Source organism: Mastomys coucha, unplaced genomic scaffold (assembly GCF_008632895.1).
Source record: "Mastomys coucha isolate ucsf_1 unplaced genomic scaffold, UCSF_Mcou_1 pScaffold7, whole genome shotgun sequence".
Lineage (NCBI taxonomy): Eukaryota > Metazoa > Chordata > Mammalia > Rodentia > Muridae > Mastomys > Mastomys coucha.
The window spans coordinates 49,759,918-49,775,473 of record NW_022196913.1 but is presented as its reverse complement, the minus strand read 5'-3'; the positions used below and the strand labels follow the sequence as shown (position 1 = coordinate 49,775,473).

General features: G+C 44.7%; 1 long non-coding RNA gene across 1 annotated transcript in view; it reads right to left on the bottom strand.

Annotated features, from left to right (window-relative positions):
* LOC116081818 overlaps positions 1-15,556 on the bottom strand; it is an 18,837-nt gene that overhangs the window by 2,639 nt on the left and 642 nt on the right. The window contains exon 2 of the long non-coding RNA XR_004115017.1: positions 13,038-13,094. This is a non-coding gene — a long non-coding RNA (uncharacterized LOC116081818). The remainder of the gene's footprint in view (positions 1-13,037; positions 13,095-15,556) is intronic.

Sequence of the window (15,556 nt, the reverse complement as noted above, 5' to 3'; positions counted from 1 at the left end):
CCCCCCCCCAGCACTATCTGCCATTGCCACGGGCAATGCTGAGAGGCCACCATGGACTCAGAAAGAGAATCCAAAATGACTTGCATAGGAATGCTGTGATTCCAAACTAAGGCTCACTTCCATTTCTGTGTCGTGCCTACATCATTTCAGAATTAATCAGAAACACTTAGACAACATAAACACTAAGAGATTAAACTCTATGACTGCGCCCTGCTGCCCATAGCCCTGTGTAGACAAAACCTAAGCTATTTAAATCTTCGTGCATCCCAACAGTTCAGTGTTTCTGTTCTTCTGGCCAAGGGGCTAAATCACATGTACACTCACACTTCAGCCTTGACTTTGAGATGCACATTGCCAGTTCTATGCCTTAGTCCCTGTCTTAATCAGGGCTTCCATTGCTGGGACAAAACACTATGACCAAAAAGCAAGTTGGGGAGGAAAGGGTTTATTCAGCTTACACTTCCAGATTAATAAAGTCCGTCATTGGAGGAAGTTAGGACTGGAACTCAAGTGGGGCTGGAGCCTAGAGGAGCTGATGCAGAGGCCATGGAGGGATACTACTTACTGGCTTGCTTCCCCTGGCTTGTTCAGCCTGCTTTCTTATAGAACCTGGGACCACCAGCTGGGGCGATGGCACCATCCACCATGGGCTGGGCTCACTTCCATTGATCACTGGATCTCACGAAAGCATTGTTTTCAACTGAGGCTCCTTCTTCTCTGATGACTCTAGCTTGTGCCAAGTTGACACACAAACCAGCCAGGACAGTCCCTGAGCCTAGCCAGATGGTGGGAATTCTGAAAATTGGGGATTTGTCCTCACTGCCTTTGAACTGCTCACATTCCCTACTGTAAGTAGAAATACCTGTTTCCATGGTGATAGCCTACCAACTTACAGTTTGGAAGCAGAAACTGGAAAAGGTGACTGACTACAGATTTCAGATTTTTGATCTAGAGAATCCATGATGGGAGGCCTAGCCAAGCTTCAGAATGACTGTACAGTAGGAAGGGAAAACCAGTCAACAGTTTACAGGTTAAAAAAAGCTCAGATATGGGCTGGCGAGATGACTCAGCGGGTAAGAGCATTGACTGCTCCTCCGAAGGTCCTGAGTTCAAATCCCAGCAACCACATGGTGGCTCACAACCACCCATAATGCGATCTGATACCCTCTTCTGGTGCGTCTGAAGATAGCTACAGTGAATTACGCCGGAGCTAGCAGCCAGAGCGAGAGGGCTGACGGAGGTCCTGAGTTCAATTCCCAGCAGCCATACACATGATAGCTCATGGCCATCTGTACAGCTACAGTGTACTCATACACATAAAATAAATAAAAATAAACCTTTAAAAAAGAAAGAAAGAAAGAAAAAAGCTCAGATAGCTTCATGCACACTGAAGCCTGTCAGATGGAGCTGAGGAGACAGATGTGAGATTAGAGCACTCAGCCACCCTGAACTGACAAGCAGGCTGTCTTTGACTACGGATTTCAGCCTTCTCTGAAGCTTGATTTAGGATTATTCTAACATGGGGATCTTCCTCTCTGGAGGTAAAATATAATAATTAGGTTCCATCCCAAGAGACTAGATTGGAGCTCAGGTGGAGAAAGTATCTTTGAACTTCAAGGATAGTTCTACTCTGCAGTTGTAGTTGAGGGGATCCCCACTCTGGGGTATCCCCACTTTCTGGTCAAAGCAGTTACTAGATTTAACTGGCCAGCCTTTGTTGCTTGGTCTTCTGTTTACTGAGTGTTTTTCATGGGACTTGTATTATGTTGCCTCCCTTAACCTATCTGTAAGCCTCTGGCTTGGGGTTTGCTATGAGCACAGTCTCTAAAGAGAAGAGAGAGCATGTGCTCGTAGAAACAGCCTCTTTGGCCTCATGCTTTCAGAGCATCCATCCATCATGGCTGGTTCTCTGGCAAGACAGAGCAACATGGCAGCAGGAGCATGTAGCACTGGCTGTTAACTTCATGGAAGACAGGAAGCAGAAAGGGGGAATGCAGGAAGTGTCTGGGGTAAGATATTACCCTAAGGATACACCCCAATGATTCCCTCCAATTAAACTCTGCCTAAATCCTACCTCTCACCAGCTACCAACAGTATTGCATGTAAACAAGAGGGTGTGGTTGGTGACTGTCTTTCTGTGTGCTTATTTCACTTACATAATGTTCTTCAATTACATCCATACTTTTGTAATGATAAATTTTTAAGGCTGGATGTGTGTGTACCATTTCCTTTATCCATTCATATGATCATAGATTCTGGGGTTAACGCCATAACTGTTGTGAGTAGAGCCACAAAGAACATAGAAGTGCCCTTATCTTTTCCACAAATTGATCTCGAATATTTTGAATCTTTGAGGTAAATATGCAGAAGTGGGATTGTTGTATCCCCAGAGAGCAGGACAGGAAGAGAAGGTATTACTTTACTTATAAAGCTGTTAGCTACATTAAAGGCTAGGAAAAAAATGAAAATGCATAGTTTGTGAGGCAGGGAAAAGAAATACAGAGAACAACTTTGATCAACATGCAAGAGGCTGGGGAGATGGCTCTGTGGGAAAACTCTTGCTAACTAAGGTCAAAGTTCACCCAATATGGGAGACTCCCTTCTTTAGCAGGGATCTTTCTCTGATCTTGTCTGGGGGATTCGAAGCCCCCATAACTAGCCTCTTCCTGGGGAATGTCATGTAGCCTCAGTTAGATTATAGGACCAATTTCCTTTCCCCTGACACCACCTTTTCACCCAGCACCTGAGAGTCCTGGAATACTTCCCCATGCTAATCAGGCATTCCAGGTACCCTAAGCCCCCAGTCAATGACCTTTGCCCATCATGGGTATCCCTACCCTTAATCCCCCAAAACTTCATAAGCCTTCAAAAACCCTAGGTAAAGTTGATCTGCCCACTGACTACAATCCTGGTGTGGTTTATTCACCACCATCAGTACTCACAGGGCTTCCGTGGGCTATACTGGCCAACAATCCACAAGAGCAGGGAGACCCACATGGCTCAGTCAGTATTGCATGCCATGCAAGCATGAGGGTTTGAGCTGAGGTTCCCAGCACCAACAAAAAGGCTAGGCACAGGAACCCAAATCAGTAACACCAATACTAGAGAGATAGAGACAGGGAGATTCCTGAAGTTCATTAACCATACAATCTCGCCAAATCAAAGCACTCCAGTTCAAAAAGAGCCTTATCTCAAAAATACAGTGGAGGGCTATCAAGGGCTACATCCAAAGCCAACCTCTGGCCTCCACATGTACACATGCACACACACATGTACAAACGCATGTGCACATGCAAGCACAAATACAGAAACAACACATGTGCACAGCCCACATACACATGCATAGAAACACACACTCGAATTCGCACACACACATGCATATCAAACAAGTGCATACCCCCCACACACACTAAAATAAAATGCAAAACCACAAGCGATGAGGAAGGGCACAGACGAGATGACCCTTTGTGAGACCTAGGAAGAGAGAGCTAGTTGCACAGTCACCGAATGCCTTCAAAAGTATGTCATTCACAGAAAAACAAAGAGTGGTGCTTTTGTAAATGACCTGACCATACCCTATGGACACATTGATTTTCAGAAACATAAAATTAGAAAAAGTTTTCCATCAAACTTCAAATTTTCCAAGCTCCAGGGTGCATGCTAGAGCTTGTTTTCTGGATGATAGTAATTGTCCTGACCGTGCCAATGGGCCTGAGTTCTGGTGGAGTTTTCTCTTTGCTAACCTGAATGACTCTAGCCTACATGGCTCTCCCATCTATAAGGAAGAGATGCTTTGGGGTACAGAAGAACTGTCTGTAGCTGTTTGGCACCTTCCTTCCAAGTGTGACTCTCTGGACTTTCATCTTAGGAACTCACAGGTTTTCTACTGCATGCCACTGGTCTCTAAGAATATCACAGAGGGCAGTAGCGGTGAGGGGGCAGGAAATGGTTGCTTTCCAGCCCCACATCAACAAGACCTCCCAAAGTCACCTCATGATTTGTTTATGAAGTGACACTGATGACAGTAAGGCGTGAAGTTCCTTTTAAATGTGTCTAAGGCTCACCTGTGCTACAGAAGAAGCATATGCAATGCCAGATAGAAGATCAAAGGAGAGAAGACTATAGGATTTCCTGTGTGGAAATCATAACCTCCACTGTGATATTTGGGAGGTGAGGCCTTCCCGAGATGGTGAAGACTTCCCAAGGGGATTGGTGACCTTATAAAAAGAGGCCAGTGTCTAACCTTAAGGGGAATAAGAGAGAGCTGGTTCTAGAGCCAAATTTGAAGGACAATGGCCTGGGAATGCAAGCTTAGGTTACCTAAATTCCATGTTCAAACATGGAAGCAGCTTCATAAAGCTTTATAATTTTACAGAACAAAGAAAATCATAAATCAACACAAGTTTGAGATACACTGGTAGATGATGCATCAGGGAGGTGGTTATAGCAAGAGGGGGAAGCTGTTCTATGGGCTCAAGATGCTATCCAATGAGATCCTTAGATTTTGGTTAGAGGAAGCTAGGGGCTGTTAAATTGATAGATTCTGGGAGATTTTTTAATCTATTATAATATTCACAGGGTATTAGTTCAGACACGAGGCCACAGTAAAGAATGGCCATTTGGGGATGGGCTGCTACAGCTGGCCTGGGATAAGGTGATTAGCTTCTAGAATCTCAGCATCTCAGTCTTTCTATATCACTGCAGTTCTAAATAGTCAGTGTCTGAAGACACAGCTCCTTTCCAGAAAATTTGCTTGATATCAGCAAGCTGCCTAGTTCTCTCTCTACCACAAGAAACACAAGACACTATCTGGCTGCAACCAAAAAGGAAGTTCAAATGTTGTCGCCTTCCAGCCTCAAGAAGTGTTGATGAGTCATGTAGCGGCTGACATTTTGTTACACCAGTCCAAGCTGATGAAATAAGGATTTGCATTGTCAGGTAGAAAAGGGAAGTCATTGTCTTTAGGACAAATGGGCATCAGCTAAGTCAGAGGAGAGCAAGGGAAGTGCTTGCAAAGGCCTTCTAGCAGAGAGGACTGTGGTCAGTAGGAGAGGTCAGAGTTAGCATGACTAGCATAGAGGATCAGGAGTAGAGAGCATGACCTAAGAGGGCTGGGGTGTCCATTCAGCATGTCACAACACTGTTGAGGACTTTTTGTTTGCTTGCTTGCTTCAAACAAAGAGAAACTCATGAAAAGCTTTCAACCTGAAGAAGGGATTTGCAGTTTTGTCTCGAAGGATGATTGAGACAATCATCCTTGGGGGTGGGAGGAGTGATATGCTACTGTACAATGCAAAACAGCTCCCATCTCCAGCAGGTCGGCTGAGCGTGCCTCTCACAGTCCCTCACAGCTCAGGTGTATGGACTGTTTCCACTAACTCACAAGAAGGAAGGGTGGGCGAGATCCTTTGATCCTCACCTGAGATTCCAGCTGCTCCTAGCCTCAGCTGGATGCTGGTGACAACGGTAGAAAGCTTGCAGGGGTTGGGATAGCAGGGTGCAGCCTGAGGTGCTGCCCCTCTCCGGTCATCTGTGTTCAATTCTGCCTTAACTACAGGTAGCCTCTGGGCTCAGGAAGTGCTGGAATGTATGAGTTAGAGGCATTGACTGAAAGGAGGCTGTGTCTGTATAGCTACGAGGAAGCCATCATCCATGTTGGGCAAAGACTTTCTAGTGTGGCTACTATAGAGTCAAACACACTTCCATCAGTAACCCTTCACTCATCCGCTGTGGGTAAGCCCAATAAACACACTGGTTTCTTGACAGAGCTTTGGTAGAATCATACATTCATTGGTAACTGGGACCTTACGAAGAGGGGATGGATTCTGTTTGTGTGTCCTCAGGGAAGGAATTTTCTAAATATGTGGAAAATCCATTCAGGAATTATCCCAGTAGTCCACAAGGTAGATAATAGTTGAGTTTGAGTCAGAATAGATAGAAGACTGGGTTGGAGGAGAGAATTGTTAGACCTGGTGACAGTGGGAAGGGGGAAAGGGTTTCCAGGATGGCATTTCTGTATTTCTGGCTTGTTGACTAGCTGGTGGACCATTCGCCCAAATGAATAAATTGGAGACCAGGGGGAGTGGGAAAGAGGTTCAAGGTAGGGAATGTTGTGTTCAGGAGGCCCTTAAGATATCCAAAAGAAGATATCTGGGAGGAAGTGGGCATGGGATACTTAGGGCTGCAAGTGGAAACATGGCAGTCATTTGCTTGAAGTTAAACCCAAGGGTATAGGTAGAGAAAGTATAACATTACACAGGGAGATTGAAGTTGGGTAGAGTGAGACACAACTACAAAGCAGAGAATATGGCCAGAGCATGTGTGGGAAGAAGGTGAAAGGGCTCAGGAGAATCCCTGGGAACCTAGTCAAGAGGTATTCATGGTGAAGCATGGCATGGTGGTATGTGCCTGTAATCCCAGCATTTGGGAGGCAGGAGGACTGGAAGTTCAAGAACATACTCAGTTACATTGTGAGTTCAAGATCAGGCTAGGCTACATGAGACACTTTGTCTCAAAATAGATAAGAAAAAATAAAAACAAAAAGGAGAACACTGTGATCATTGGCATCAAACACACACACACACACACACACACGCATGCATGCTTTTTAAAAGATAGATATAAAAATAAGTCCTTCAGAGAGCAAAGAGACAGCCCAGCAGCTAAGAGCATAAGCAGCTCTTGCAAAGGACACAAATTCAATTCCTGGCACTATAACTCCTATATAACCACCTGTAACTCCAGCTTCAGGTGCATCCAATGCCTCAGGCATCCATGGCCATTTGTGTTCATGTGTCCATACTCCCACATAGACAAAAGAAAAAGCAAGAAGTCCTTTGAAATGATTGATGAAGACACTACAGTGATCTATAACAAGCAATAGAATTCTCAGGCACAGTTTTCTTATTAAAAGAAAGCAGAAAGGGTGAGGTGATGGGTTTACAAACATGACCATACTTCTAGAATTTGTGCTTCCACGGGGAAAGATGAGCGCCTTAGAAATGCAGAGTTGACCACATTAGAGATTTGCAGGTAGCTCTTATAAATGAATAAGGGAAGCTGAAGATGAGAAAGTGGACCTCGTGGCATTGGATCAGTGGAGCCTCTGTCCTCTGCCACTGTGCATTTGTTTGCCAGGGCTGACAGACTAGTAAGCCAGGCTACTCACAACAGTGCTGGAAGCTTCAAGTCTGAAGTTGAGGTTTTTTTTTTTTTTTTAAAGATTTATTTATTTATTTATTATATGTAAGTACACTGTAGCTGTCCTCAGACACCCCAGAAGAGGGCATCATATCTCATTACTGATGGTTGTAAGCCACCATATGGTTGCTGGGATTTGAACTCGGGACCCTTTGAAGAGCAGTCAGTGCTCTTAACCACTGAGCCATCTCTCCAGCCCCTGAAGTTGAGGTTTTAGCTGTGTAGCGCTCACACCAAAGGCTATAAGGGACATCCTTTCTTGACTTTGTCCAACTTCTAGTATACCTGGGAGCAGTAGTTCGTGTCTCCTGGGAAACATGAACAAATATCTATTCACCCCACAATGAGAGCTCACCTAGACCCAAGGAATAATTTCATCTAAGTCCAGCTTGGTGAGGCAGTGAATCTCTCGGGTGTTACAGGAACATAGGTGACTTGGGTACCTGCATCATGAGAGTGCCCTTGGCAACCTGAAGGCAGCGATAACACTGAAGATTCTCCTCTTCTCCAGCCCTTGCCTACTGCTTACATAACTTCCTGAGGGGACCCACACACCTTGTAAGTTTCTTTTAAGTTTCCTGAGCTGTTACCCTTCCCTCTTTCCCCATGAGGAAATGTTTCAGCCTGGTGGAAGCAACTATAAACTGTGAAACTCTCTCCTCTGGGCCTATTCTAGTTTCTTGTCTTATATAAGCACTTGTTGCTGGGGTTAAGACCCACCCTAAACCAAGACGCTCTCACATCCTTAACACTTGCGTCTTACAGAGACAATTTTCCAAATAATCTCACATTCACAGGTTCCATTGGGCTTCTCTTTTTGGAATTAATCATTATTCGACCCAGATTCCAGTCCCATCTCTTGGGGCATCATTTTATCTGATCTGAAAGCTCTTCTTCCCCAAACTAGAAAGCCAACAATCTACTTTCTCCACCAAAACCCAGAACAACTTAGCCAGGTAAGAGGGGGGCACTGATTTTTCTGTAAAGCACAGTATTCTTGACCCCCACAGTAAGGGAGCAATTTCTGGCCAGATGGTATCTCAAAGACTTAGACAGGAAACATGAGAAACACAATGACTCCTGAGGCCGCTCGAGCAGATCTGAGTCTCTAGTGTATTAGACAACACATAATGGGGTCCCAGCACACCAGAGACCTAAAAAATGGTGTCAGCCCCAAGTGTTGCCTGTTTCCTGCCCTTTGTCCACAGACACACCATCAGGACATGCTGTTCCTCACATACACCTTCACATGACTTGGGTTGCACACCATTGGGACTCATTGGATGTTAGCACCATGTGTCCTTACCTGATTGGATGATATACATATATATGCCAGTGAACTTTCACATTGAACTAGATCTGCACCCCATGCTGGTCTCCAGAGTCTACTTCCAGAGTTATTCATCATGACTCCACTGCCTTCACCCCCTAAGCTACCAGGACAACACCCCACATCACCCATGTTCCTGCTCTTCTTCCTAGAGGGAGCCAGGAATTCTACAACCCAGATCTCTCCACAAGGAAAGAAACTTGTTTGGGTGTGTGTATTTCCCAAAGAAACATAGCTAAGCCTGATTGCCATGTTCTATCACACCCTGCCCTTGTCATCTTAGGATGAGTGGTACTGTGTGGATGTCAGGTAGGGGAAAGTAAGCTGAGCATACTTCAAACACATTTGCGTTTCTGGGTTTCAAATGGACTTTGGAGATGAATCCTGTTGTGCAGAGCAGATTCTGTTAACATGAGTGATCTACTGAGAGAGAAATAGAATTCAAGAGTCCTAACAGTTGGTGACTCTACCCATGAGCATGGAGTCACGAGGCTATGGAGTGAGTCTATGCGTGGAGAAGGGGGAAATGGGAAGAACTCCGTAGCTGCTCTCCTGTTTGAGTCTAAGAGAATGCTCATGCTTCAGGGTGATTTCCAGATCAATAATTAAAGAGATTCAGTTCTTATGACCAAAACCAGAGGTATTTCATCTTTCTGGGTCAGTAAAGTAGCAACTGTTTTAATAATAAAGAAGAAAAATTCCTCTTCTGAAAAAAAAAAAAAGCTCATAGGGTTGTATGTAGGCATTTAATTTAACCTCAAAACAGTTTCTGGGAAGTGTTTTCAGACAGCGCTTCCCTGTGCATTTAGAGAAAGTAAGGCGTGGAGATAAGACAGCACTCCACAGATGACTCTTAAGAGTTGTCCTGGGAAAGTGAGTCTGGAGCTGAGATAGGACTAGAATGAGTCTCACTCTCTTGGTTCTATGGTTTGCTTTTCAGTCCATAGTTTCCAAATAGGGCAACAGGCAGATCAGGTAAACCTTCACCTCTCTACCCTACCTTGGATTCATCAAACCAGAAGTTCCAAGGATAGAGTCTGGGACAGGCCATTTCTGCCCCACTTCAAGCACACACACATTGATACTGATGGGATTCAGTATGCTCTTTCCCTCCATGGACAGTCTGCTCACCAACCACACCCAGCCACCTTTCCTCCACCCCACCCCACCCTTCTCAGTGCATAGTGAACACTTTCCACTTTCTGGTTGACTCCTTTAGGTTCTATGTGTGGGAGAAAACAATAACAGTAAACAAAATAAAACGTTTCCAGGGCACCATTTTGGTTGTCATAGGGCTTGTAATTTCTAAAGTCTCCTTTATGGTTCCCTTCCTGTGGCATTCCACTGGGATCAGAAAAGATACAAGATAGAATTTCACTCTTTTAAAATGTGTTTTGTGGTCCAGTGCATGGTCTGAACTAGGGAAAGCTCCATGGACTTATGAAAACAAAACAAAACAAAACAAAACAAAACAAAACAAAAAACCTGCATGTTACACAGCTGTTGGGTGTGCACGTCCTCTAAGTGTCTGATCAGACCATGTAACCTACCATCTACTTTTATTCTGGTGTGGATTTGCTGGTGCTATGTCTATCGATTACAGTGGAGTGATGTAATTTCCCATGGTATAGAAGTCAGGGGACAATTTGTAGGAGTCGGTTCTCTCCTTCCACCCTGTGGGGTCCAGGGATCAAACTTAGGTCCTTAGGCTTGGTAGCAAGCCCCTTAACTTGCTGAGACATCTCAGAGGCCCCATCCCAAAAGACCCTGAATCTTTCTTCATACTTGTTTTTGTCACTGCTTGTCCTGTCTTCAGGCTCAGATGTCCCTTCTTCCATCTGATGGTTACTGAAGGATTTCAACAGAAGTATCATCAGACTGAGCACGCTCTCCATTTCCTTCTCAGACAGTTTCTCTATAAAATGTCTCATTCATACATGGTTTGGCTAATTTCATGTAATGATTTGTCTGCATCCTCTAGGATCTCACTGAGCTTTTTTATAGTTATTCTTTTGAATGCTTCATCAGATATTTCATCTGTTCCAATTTCTTTGCAATCTGTTGCTAGAGGATTATTATCATTTGCAGGTATATTACCTCATTTAATTTTGTTTTGTTTTTCATGTTTGTTATATTCTTACAGTAAGATGAGTGTATCTGGGGAAGTCAAGATTTCTACCATCAAAGATTCTTATTTCTACCATACAAGATTTCTTATGATCTTCTTTGTAAGTGGCTTTCTCCTGCAGATGTATCTTGGAAGTACACTGACTTTATTTCCACCTAGACACCATAGTGTAACTTCTCTATACTTTCCTTAGAGATAATTAATGAGTTTGAACACACTATGTCTGTGGACCATGCAAAACTATAGACACTGCCGCTGTGGTACCAGTCAGCTGTACCTGGGAATATATTCTGTATGGACTTTTCTTTGGTAGAAGTGGTGGTTCCTTCCATGTAGTAGTTGAGATTGGCTCAGGCACTGTTGTCTTGCTAGTATTGAGGACCTCTGGCACCTCCTGGTAGCATCAGTAACATGAAGGACATGAAGCAGTTTCCCTCGGACCAGATGGAAGTTCACAGCCAGGCTCTCCCCGAGGAACACTGATGACAGAAAGCATAGCACTCCTGCTGTGTTCATACCCAGTCTTGACAGGAGTGCCTGCTCACAGTGCTTGTGCAGCCAGCAGTAGGAACAGCATAAGTGTGGCGACAGAGTGGTAGGGGATTGCTGGGTGCAAGCTTAGTCCCAGCAACCCCTCAGCCTGTCAACCACTGCGCATGCCCAGACACACACACACACATACACACACACACACACACACACAGAGAGAGAGAGAGAGAGAGAGAGAGAGAGAGAGAGAGAGAGAGAGAATGGAGGGATAGAGAGAGGGGGTATCTTACAGCTAAAATGAGCAGGAATGGGGCATGAAAAGAACTGGATGGTTTCTCTTCAGATTTCCTTTGTTCCTCCCAGGCAGGCTATCAGACAGGTTGTTCAGAGCCATCCCTTGTGAACAGGGCAACAGTGTTATACTATCTTGATGCCTCCTCTGCTCCATAGTAGCAGGAGCCTGTGAACAGCTCAGGGCGGAAGGGCAGTGAGCACTGTAAGTATCTGCCTTTGGTACAGGCACAAGCGTGAATCAGCAAACTGGGACAAGTTCCCCGTCCCTTGGTTCTTAAGAGCGGTGTCCTCCCCCACCATCCAACTCACATCTATCATTTCCAGAGCAAAGTACTCAGTGGGATGGAGCCACTCTGCTGGCCAAAGCTGAGCGAGATGTCTGTTGGTCCCAGGAATGGGAATAGAAGGGAGCGTTTTACTCCCTGACAGTCCCTACTTAGATAACAGCTTCCTTTCCAAGAAGGTTCCTGGCTACAGAACTCTTGGCGCTTGCTGGGAGATGGTACCTGATCCCTTTCCAAAGCAATGCCACCGTACCCATGGAAAGCTGCTTCTCAAAGTGAGCCAGAAGCTGGTGGCGATGTGAGCCTTTCCATAGCTGGGATTGTCTGCATCCCTGCTGACAATTGTCTGCATCCCTGCATCCTCTGCTGGACTCTCCTTTGCCCTCTTCCTACAGAGGAGAGTCTAGGATGTTTTGTTTCTCATATGATGCTATTGCCCTGAGTATCTGAATCCTACAAGAGACCAGAGTTTCCTGTGCTGGTTTCCAGTGCTCTCCCTCAGAATGCAACTCTGCACACATTCATTTGTACGGTGGAGACGAGTGCTGGTGACAGGGGCTTCTCTACCATGTTGTGGATCTTTGCGCTAGCTCCTTCCTTTTGGGGAATAGTCGCTGTATTTTGGAAACCCCTACTGTTGTCTGTGGGACTCCTGAGAACTTTACTTCACCTTTGCACTCTGATTTTTGGACGGCCCGATATTCTGAGGTGCTGTTTGAGCACATTTGATTGTTGGTGTCCACATGTGAATCCATACTGTATACCCCTGACAGAGTGCTGTGCTAAACTCTTCCCACCGTCATAGGCCTGCCTAGTCATAAGAATTAATAGCTGCCTTGCACCCTGTGTCTGCCTCTGAAAAACTGAAGAACTCTGAACTCTGTACACCGGTCTCCTGTTATCACAGTAGTTAAAGCATGGTGTCTGTACTGGTTTGAATGAGAATAGCCCCCATAGTCTCGTATATTTAAATACTTCATCCCCAGTTGGTAGAACTGTTTGGGAAGGATTAGGTGATATGGCCTTGTTGTCAGAGATGTGTCACTGGAAACAGGCTTAGACATTTCAAAAGCCCACGGCATCCTGTGTCTACCACAAGGTTGTGTCTCAGGAAAGGAATGTCAGCTCCAGTGCCAGGCCTGCCTGCTGCCATCCTTTCTGCTGGTGGTCATGGACTCTAACCCTCAGAAGCTGTAAGCCCCAAAGGAACTCTTTCTTCTATAAGTGACTTTGGTCGTGGTGTATTATCATATCAATAGAAAAGTAACTAAAATAGCATCTGACAGCCATGTGAACTTGAATAAGCCTTTACCTGATTCTGAGCCTCGGGTTCTCCATCTACACATAGCATGGTATTGGGGGACAGCAACTACAAAGAAGATTCAAACAAATCCAAATTAAATGATGTATTATAATATTCGCTCCCTCCCCCTCTTGCTCCCTCCCTTTCTCTTTCCTCCCTCTCTCTCTCCCTTCTCCCTCAAGTTCTCATTTCTGTTGAATACATATTGGTAGTCTCTAATCCCTCTTTTAGAACAAAGAAAGGCATGGCAAACCATTCTGTTTATGTGTGTTGCTGTGTGTGTTTACTTTTAAAGCTAGATTTTGCACTGATTTTTTTTTTCAGGTTGGCTGACAGGAACTGCTGACTATAGTTCCTGGCTAAACTAACAACTCTCCGTGGCCATCACCTGGTTTTCACTCAGTCTTAGCTTGCTTTCAAATCAACACAGCAATTTGGAGCATTATTGGGAACTGGTCTGAAATCATTGCTCTTGAGAACATTCCCCCAGCTCCTAATCATAGTGATTCCCACTGTGTCTGGATTTCAGGACCCCTGCAAGTCTCCTCCTCTGCAAGCCCACCAATGAATTTAGAATTCTCCCTGGACATCAAATTATCTCAAACATAACTTCCAGGGTAACATCAACAGAAGACAATTTATTTTTATGTTATATAGAATAGAAATTATATTCCCCTAGTTATAGAAATTCCAGGTAAACAGCCATCTAGGTTTGCCTAGCCTTGAGTTTTGCTGGACTTGGGAATTTCAGTTTTACAGCCAAGATCATTTTAGCCAATTAGGACAAGTTGGTGAAACTAACAGGGAAGGGCTGGAGGCTAACGCTGTCTCTTTCCATTCCTCCTCCACAACACCAGCTGACTGTCTGTTCCCCATCTATAACTGAAGTTGACCCAGGTAAATGTGTTCCATGGCACTGAATAGGCTATGGAGAGCAAGCCAGTTGGCAGCACTCCTCCGTGGTCTTGTGGAAATACAAACAAAGAAACGTTTTTCTCCGTGAGTTGGCTTTTGTCAGGGCTTTATCACAGCAACAGAATGAAACTAGGTTAGAAAAACCCAGGTTCTTTGGACACTAAAGAATGTCAGAGGCTAGTGAATGCCTACGTATAGCAGGCTGAGACTTTCCTATCTGGAATCCTAGGAATTATCCTTCACTCAATTTTATGAATAGGTTCAGTCTTCTCCCTCGTGAGAGATGGGAACTTGGTACACTACTACATTCTAGCTGTGGGATCTTGCATAAGTCCTTTCTAGCCTCAATTTCCTGAATCCTTGATTACAAAGCACCTTTTAAAATCAGGGGTGATCTGGAGGTGCTGCCCAGCAATAAGCACTTGCCTATTGTCCATGGATTCCATTGCCAGAACCAAAGAGAGGAAGGAAGGGAATGAAAGAGAAGGGAGGGAGGAGATGAAGAAGGGAGGAGAACAAATACTAAGAAAGGAGAGTAGGAGGGAAGGAGAGAGGAATCAGTGGGGAGAATCTTAGAGGTCAGAATGTGCACTCCACAGGAGACCCTGAACTCACGCCAGCTCCTCCTCCACTTCTGTGGTGAGGCTTATAACCAGGCATGGTGTGAGACGTGGTCAAAATGGCTCCCTGTGACTTTAGACTTAACTTCTCACTTTTAGAGTAGCATTACATCAGAGATAGGGGTTGTGATGGTGATGGTGGCTTGTTGTTGTATTGTCGGGTTTTTTGTTGTGTTGTTGTTGTTATTGTTGTTATAACAGTATTGTCTTCTCCAGAATGGCTATCCTTCATGGTCCTGAGCTCCTGAGATACAAAAATCTAGATTCTAATGGCTAAAAGGATGACTCAGCAGGCAAGAGCACATGCTACTCTTCCAGAGGACTGGGGTTTCTATCACCCACATCACACAGGTTACAACCACCTGTTACCCTAACTCCAGGCGATCCCTCTCCTCGGCTCAGCAAACACTCCTTCATATGTGTATACAGCACAGACACAAATGAACTTTTTTTTACTTTCTTAGTTCTCAAACCTAGTCATTTAACAAATAATCTAAGGCCAGAACAGATGGGTGAATTATGTTCTTGCTAGACAGCACATCTAAATTCCAATCCTTTAACTTCCAATTTGCTCATCCAATGTTCTTCTATCAAGTGAAATCTTGAACGTTTCTTCAAGGATTCTGCCTCTTAGGTGTTGCAAGAAGTTAGGGGACCAAGAGTCGACCCCTTAGGGAGATAGTAATGCATTGCTTGTGTTTAATTAAAAGGCATGAAAGTTGGTTTTGCTAGAAGGAATTGGGAAGAATTGGGTGCTGAGGGCAAATTATGCCTCCGGCAAACCAACAGAGGGGGAGGGAGCAAAGCACTAATTAGCAGGAAGCCAGCTAACAATAACCCAGCTTACTGCCTTCAGGTTCATTCTGATCATGAGATGGTTCTTGACTGCTTCGTTAGTGTGTTCAGCAAGAGGTTTGCCTCTGCAGCAAATGCCTAAAAGAGGAAAGGTCTAGTCTCAAGGGTTTCAGTTCTGGGTTGACTGGCTCTGTTGGG